Below are 7,968 nucleotides of genomic sequence, written 5' to 3' on the forward strand. Positions count from 1 at the left end.
AGCTAGGGACAAACACTTCAAGGATTTTTATAAACACATGCAAGAGCAGAACGGTTACAAATCAAGAGCCATATTTTGCCTTGAGATATCCGTATGTGTTTATGTCAGTAGGATGCAACCAAGAGCAGAATTTGGCCTTGTATAATTGAATTTTGAATGGATTTCATGGTTATTTCTGATATGAAATATAAAAAAACCCCTTACAAAAGCCAACACCCCCATTGAATTAGTGGAGATGAGTTTTTAAGTAGAATTAGATACAGGAAGAAGACGTTGGAGAACTTGGACATCAATTTTACAGTAGATGATAGCAGTAACAGAGCCAGGTTTTGAGCAGTGGCAGAGCCAGTGAGGGTGATGGGCCACTGTTGTTAACACCTTCAAGTATACCTATTGGCTTGAAAAGGTGCCGACCATACACCTAAAGGAGGCTGGGTGGGAAAGGGCCGTCATACCCCACCTCCTACCCTTCAATCAGCTCTGCCATTGGATGATAGTAGTTGTCATTATAAGAAAGGCCTCAGATCCTGTATAGTATTCTATCCCCTGAGTTAATTTTCCCACTAGTGGTGATGTTTTGCTTCTTCACAATGTAATGGAAAAGGAAAATATAAAACAAGAAGGTTGGCAATGTGAATTCCCAAATGGATTGAGAGACGTTGGGACCAATCTGGTGACTCAACAGCACCCAATGGAGAATCATTTTCATAATAAAATAAGTTGTAATTAATAAAAGTCCCTGATTTTCAAACAGCAAGGATACTATGCTTTGTCAAACTCCAAACTAACCCACTTTCCTCTTTGTTTAGTTATTTTTGATTTCTGCCTAGAGATGGCTTGGGCCAGAAGATTTTTTTGAGATAAATAAAAGAATACTATTAAATACAAATAAGCGCATGATTGTAATCTTAAGGGTTGGCTCTCAAACTGATAAAATCCAGAAAATTCCGTGGTTGAACTTTCACTTCCCTTTTGTGCTATTTATGCTGGACTTACTGGACAAAATTCAAGCTCTCCAGTTTGCACTCTGGATCTCTTTGCAAGCATGATGCAGTTAATGGGCTTTGTATGGAAGCTTGCTCTTTGTAGCAGAATTTGCTGCCCTTATGTAGGATGCGTGTGCCTGGAGCACTCAGGTGATGATCTTGACTCGTGTGATTATGTAAGATTATATAACTGGACTACAGGAATCAAAGCAGGGAAAAGTGGTAGAACTCTACTCATGCCTCCTATTGATTTCTTGTCCTCTTCTGCCTCTTGTTTGTACACATTCTGTGGTCATATTCCCTATCAGTTGCTAATCTCATTGCTTGGCGTTAGTCAGGAAACTGAATCAGGTTTCTTCTATGTTCCTAATTAGCATTCTAAATACAACTATAAATTCTAGCATTCAGGCCTCCACATCTAACTAGTTGTCAGCAATAATAGTCCTACTCTAATGGCCAGTAACTTAATTCTTCTGAAACAAAAAGACATGTTGGGAACAAAATATCACCAGTAGTGCTCCGGATGGTTAACTTTTTGCATACTAAAATCTTTGCTTTAAAAATAGTGAAATGTTAAGTTCTGAGGGTATAGAAAATGGAATTACAAAGCATAAGCCATGTAAATATGGGGCATTTTACTGCTGTAAAGGAAAAATAAGAGTAGGCCTAAACTCTGGTCAAGAAAACTGTGTACATGGTCAAAGGGCAGAAGGAGAAAGTGAGGAAAATTCTGAAGTAAAGCAATTGCAACAGCCAGTCTTAAAAAACATGTAGTTGCAACAGCAAATGTTAGGAAAGCCCTTAACCACAAAAGAACAACCAGGAAAGCTTGTTTTTCTGTATTCTTAATAAGGGAAAAATAGTAATGAGGAAGTGTGCTTGACTAGATGTTGCCTTTGAACTATAAAAGCTTCCGTGTTCCTGTGTTAGGGAGAGCAGCCAGGCTGGTTGTCCCTCCATGCATTGCTTGTAATAAAGGAGCCTCAGGCTGTTCTGATCCAAACACAATGCGTGGTAAATTTTTCCATGACAGTTCTTGGTGCTGTGACTTGGATCCACAGCATACCACCAGACCAGAGGGCTGCGGACCGTTCCCCTCCAGACTCAGGCCTATCTAAAAGGTAGGAGACCTCTTAAATCTCTGTTTTGGGTTCTGATGGAGGACTGCCAATAGGCTTTGGTTTTGAGTGAGTTGCACACTGGATCTGGACCTTTTGCTGCCAGATATGCCTGATGCCCTTTTGTTTGCCCCGGGAAGAGCCATATGTGTGGCTGGGTAGGACTCTATTTGTGTCTGTCAGTGTGAGTGAGGGTCACAGGAAGATGCCCAGAGCTCTCTGTGAAGCCAGAGATGTCTCTAATGCAAGCCCTGTGACCGCAACTAGTAGGGCTGAAAGAGGGCCCTGACCAAGGCAGCCTCGCTCTGCATGGCTTGACTGGTGAGGGGCCTGCCTGGGTCTAGGATTGTGTGACCCTATCCTTTTCCCATCCTTGGATGGTCCTTTCCCGTGACCTCTTTCCTTTCCTCCTCCTCACCGCCTGAAGGCAGGTCATGAGCCACTGACTGGACTGACCACCTCGTCTGAAGCACCAGAGTAAGTGGCACCGATCTCTCTGAGACTAGCCGACACTCTTTGCTGAAGGGGGCTGTAGGAGAGTCGTGGATGTCCTAAATAAGCCTTCCCTGTGTGCAAAATCCTAGCAAAAGTGACCTAGAATACTGGGGGCCAGAGGATACAAGGTGATCCCCACTTTGCCAGGGAAACGGGAACAGGGGCTGGTGAGTGTAAAGGGATCACTGCTTCACCAAAAGGCACACCTGCATACTACATGTACACAAATTACAGTCCTTTCATTTGCAAGTTTCTGAAGAAATGGAATTGGTATACAAGAGATGATCCAAAATTACAGTTTCCCCTAGAAGGAAACTTCAACCTTGACAAGATTGTGCACCTCAGAGGCGCACTTCTAGCCAATAAAGTCGGGCAAGGTCAGTTTGATGCATATTTCAATTGGTATGGAGAAACAGAAAAATGGCACCATGAATCTCAAATGAGGCGTCTCAAGGACTTCCAAGAGGAACTCAAAACACAATTTGTGGCAGGGTAGTTACCCGCTGCTGACCTTTCAGGGCTTAAAAGAGCCCAGGAGAGGGCTGTGCTGGGGCAAGAAGCCAGGGCTGATTGGGGAAAGTAGGCTCAGCTGTGGCCAAGCCCCAATCAGGCCCAGCTGGCCCCTATAAGAGGCAGTGAGCCAGGAGCCCACTCAGTCTCTCTTTGTCTGTAGACGGAGAAGGGCCTGGCTGCCGCATGATTAGCAGGAACCTAGATTTGGAGCAGGGCTGGGGAAGCTCTGGCTTGGAAAGCCCCAGGCTGCAGGCCTGCTGACAGGTCTGTTAGGTACTGGGTTGCAGGGAACAGCCCATGGGTAGGCAGAGGCAGCAGGTCCAAAACCCCCTTTGCCCATGATGAGTGGCGTACACTGCAGTCTGCCTCAGTGAGCGAGGGCTAGATGGGCACTGGCAGTAGCCTAAGACTGAGGTGAAGTGGGGATAGTGGGTGGGGGTTCCCCTGAGAGAGGGAGACCCTGAGACGGAGGGGATTCTGCAAGGGGGGGCAGAAACCCAGTGAAGGGGCCCCGGGTCCTGGGAGGGACATGGGGGGGCAGAGTGAGATAAGGCAGATCACCAGCCTGCAGAGGGTGCTCCTGGCTGGAAAATGAGCTAATTCCCGAGGACGACCAGCAGGAAGCACCGCAGGCATGAGTCCCACACCCTTACACAGTTAAAGGAGACAAAAGAGAAACTGGATTTTTCCCAAGCCCCTGCTGGCCAGCAGATATCTCTCTACCCTTTGAGGCCTCTTTGGAGTACCCCCTTAGCCCACTCCCTCCCGGGAACACACTCAGCCCAAGTAGCAGAATTTGTTGCTCTTGCCCACGCCTGTACTTTGGCCAAGGACAAATCTGTTACCACCTACACAGACTCCCGATATGCCTTCGGGGTGGTTCATGATTACGGACAACTATGGAAACACTGAGGATTTCTCATGTCGGGGGCGGGGGTGAGGATTAGTAATGGGCCTTTTGTTAATGCTCTTCTCTCTGCATTTCATCTTCCTTCTGCTACTGCCATTATACATTGTATTGGTTACCAGAAACCTTATGATGATGTTACAAGAGGAAATGCTTTGGCGGATATTACTGCCAGACAGGTAGGCCTTTCCAGGTCTCCGGCTCCATTTAATCCTGTTTTCTTTATTTCATAGTCCCCCTCTATGCCTAATACCCTCCAAGATTTAGCTCTTATGTAAGATTCAATCTCTGAGCATGAGAAAGACCGATGGAGGCGGGATGACTGTTCTTCACATCCTGATGCCTTGTGGTGCTCCCCAGACAGCTGCTTGGAGGCGCCCCAGGTCTTGCTCCCCTATCTTGCTCGCGTGTCTCATGGAATAACATCAGTGCTGCAACATTGGTATGCCCCAAATTTTTCCATAATGGCGCAGCAGTACTGTAACTCTTGCCCTATCTGCCTAGCCCACAACAGTGGCAGACCAGTATGAGCAAAACCAGCTGCGCACCCCACCCTGTGGGGACCCTTTGTGAATATCCAGATTGATTTTATCAATATGCCAGAATGTTGTTCTTATGAATATGTCCTTGTTTGTGTTTGTATGTATTCTGGATGGATAGGGCTGATTCCATCACAGTGGCTAAACAATTGTTAAAAGACTTTATCCCCTGGTTTGGTCTACCTGTCTCTATCAACAGTGACCGAGGCACTCATTTCACAGGCTGGATTATGCAACAGGGTTGCAAGGCCCCTTAACATCACCCACCCCAGGCTCTAATGAAATGTGTCAGGTCTCTTTATACATAGGTGAAAGAAGCACTACCCAAGGATCTTGAGCAACCCTGCCATTCTCTGGAACCAGGAGACTGGGTCTACATAAAGGTCCATCAGCAAAAGAACGCCCTGACCCCATGCTCGAAAGCCCGGACCAAATAGTGTTAACAACCAACACCGCTGTGAAGTGCCAAGGACTGACTACCGGGACCCATGCTTTGCACTGCCAAAAGGCTCTTCCGCCACAAGATGGCTCTCCAATTAATGAGCAGGCTATCACTCCTTCTGGTGCTGCTGTTCCTTCTGGAAGAAAAGGACAAGGAGAAATGCTGGTAACCTTTCCCTTGTCCATTGACAAAACTACCGTGCATCTGGATTTTGCTGAAGGACCCAAATCATTACAGGGTGATGTGCTAGTAACCTCTCCCCTGTATAATGCTAAATCATGACTGTTACAAAAGAAAAAAAGGAACACTCGCACTGCTGAAACCCTCAAGGTCCAGGAATTTCTGATGACAAAGGACATTAAAAATTGGCCCTGGTGGAGGAAACGGAGTATTGTACATTGGCAGGGAGGGTCTTGTGGGAGCCATGCTTGAGGATGTGGTATTGATTGGGTCTTGGGGTTTATTCCACAGGCTGTGCCCTGTGTTTTTGGGCAAGTACCATCAGGATGTACTGCCCTTCCTAATTGGCTTCCGGAGGATGAATACCAAAAACGCCTTGCTGCTACAAACATTAACCCCACCATCCCCTCCACCTCTGCCACCACCCCTGAAATTTACCCGAATACAGATAATACTGTATATTTTACTGAAACCCAATGGCCCAGACCTTCACATCTTAATACCTTACTAAAATTTTGTTCAGAAAAATTATTTTTCAAAGTTCAGAATAGTTCATATGAGCGAACAATGAGTGGAAAATAAATGGGTTGGTGGAAATAGAAATATATGATATCACTACAAATGAGCCCCAGGAATCAGAAATTGAGATTCATGGGTTCTATGACGGGGTAGACATGATGGCTGTTCCTGGAATTTGCAGTATGGTAGATGAAAAAGTCCCTTACTGTTATTTAGTCACCCAATTAGTGAATAATCAAACAAATACCCAAAGAGTTTGTTCGGCCACTGGAAAGTTTACCTGTACTGAAATAATTCCAGTAACTAATAATTTAACCTGCGTCATATTGCAGTATACCCCTTCCTATGCTATTAATGTTAATGCCTCTTGGAAGTACATAAAAGTGTTTAGCCAACAGATGTGGTATGGTACTTCACCAAAGAGGGATGTGTTAGGATATCATTGGACTCTGATTAATACTACTCTAGGAACTATAAAATTCACACTGCCCTTATCCAGCTTCTAAGTCACCTCTACATACCCTAATTGCTCGAAAGGGGCTGCCATTAGGTTAGCACAACAAAGGGCCTGGGTTTCCTCTAGAAAAAAGAGGGACATGGCCGGACACTTATGGGATGGTGCCAACAGCGCAGCTGCAATTTGGAATATTTATAAAGGCCAACAACATGAAGAAAAATTAGGACAATTGGAAAAAGCCACAGATCTTATTACTGGAGCACAGTTAACTCAATTGCAGGCTGGAGTTGGTGAACTGTGCGTTTTCTGCCCTTAGTTCAGTGACACAGCAACTGCTGACAACAACGATGCTAAATATTTCTGAGGCTGGGAAGGCCTTGCAGTGGGATCTGGGATGTTCAGAAATTCAGGATTTTCTGAATGACCATCTGATAGCCATTTGGCGTGATCTTGAGCATCAGAAGTGGCCCACTACCCTTACAGATACTTCAGGAATATCATTTGACCTATGGCCCTGGAGACATACTTGGAGATTTTCTGGGTGGAAATGCAGACGTTCACAATGCTCTTTCCAAGCATACGGACCCATTGGAGGTGTGTGGGCTCCCACATATCGAATCCTGCCGGGTCCATGGGGAGGATGCATGTGGGATTGGGTAATTCACCGAGACATTTGGGAAATTAAACTACCTGGTATGCCTAACCGATTTATAGTCAGTGCACCTGGAATAACACCTGACATTTGGATAGGAATAGGGAGTCAATGGACACTCTAGCTGTTAGAACCGCCACAGCTCCAATGTGTACGCAAACTGAAGCCCGGGGAAATTGTTACTGTTCATGACAATGTTTGTTGGGAGGGTAAGGGACAAGGAACTACCCTGACAGGACACCTGCTTTTCCAAGCAACTAATAGCTGTGTGTATGTTAAAGCCACCACTTTGCAAGAAATACATTTTAATCTCACCATTGCTGCAGGCAATATTATTATTTATTGGCCTGCGGATAAAATTTTACAATCAGCCCTTCAGTTTCAGAGACCTTTTAATTGGACTACCTTAGTACATGATCGGTTCCAAAATTTGCTTTCACTCCCAGCAGAGGTCCAAAAAATTTCTGAATTACAAGAGAAAATTCATATGCTCCAAAATATATATCAGATTGAAAAGAATTCTTTTCATACAGCCTATAGAGTGTCTACTTTATGTGCTAAGTATGATGTGTTTTGTGACTAAGGCTTATACAACAACCCCATCATATTATTACAATAGGGATATTAATGCTTTTATTATTATTGTTTAGCCTGGGATTATGTTGTTGTTGTTGTAAAGGATGTAATAATAATAGCACCTTCCATGTTCATACTAATTATGCGTTGTCATTGCCTTCAACCAAAAGCCCAAAGGCTGAGCCATTTGATTTTGAATCAGAAATACAAAATGTAATGAAAATGGAAGTTTAGGCCAAGGTGGGGCCAAAGAGGAACCAAAGGGGAGATTGTAAAGGAAAAATAAGAGTAGGCCTAAACTCTGGCCTAAACTCCTCCCTGACTGAACTAACCTCGTTATCTCCAGCCTGATTCTTGCTTGCGTGTATATACCTGCCTCTGGAAATTTCCACTACATGCATCCAACGAAGTGGGTATTCACCCACGAAAGCTCATGCTCCAATACGTCTGTTAGTCTATAAGGTGCCACAGGACTCTTTGCTGCTTTTACAGATCCAGACTAACACAGCTACCCCTCTGATACTTAACTTTTATATAGAGTGTGCACCAAAACCCATGGAGAATCATGAACCTTTCTATTCACC

Source organism: Chelonoidis abingdonii, chromosome 1 (genome assembly GCF_003597395.2).
Source record: "Chelonoidis abingdonii isolate Lonesome George chromosome 1, CheloAbing_2.0, whole genome shotgun sequence".
NCBI lineage: Eukaryota > Metazoa > Chordata > Testudines > Testudinidae > Chelonoidis > Chelonoidis abingdonii.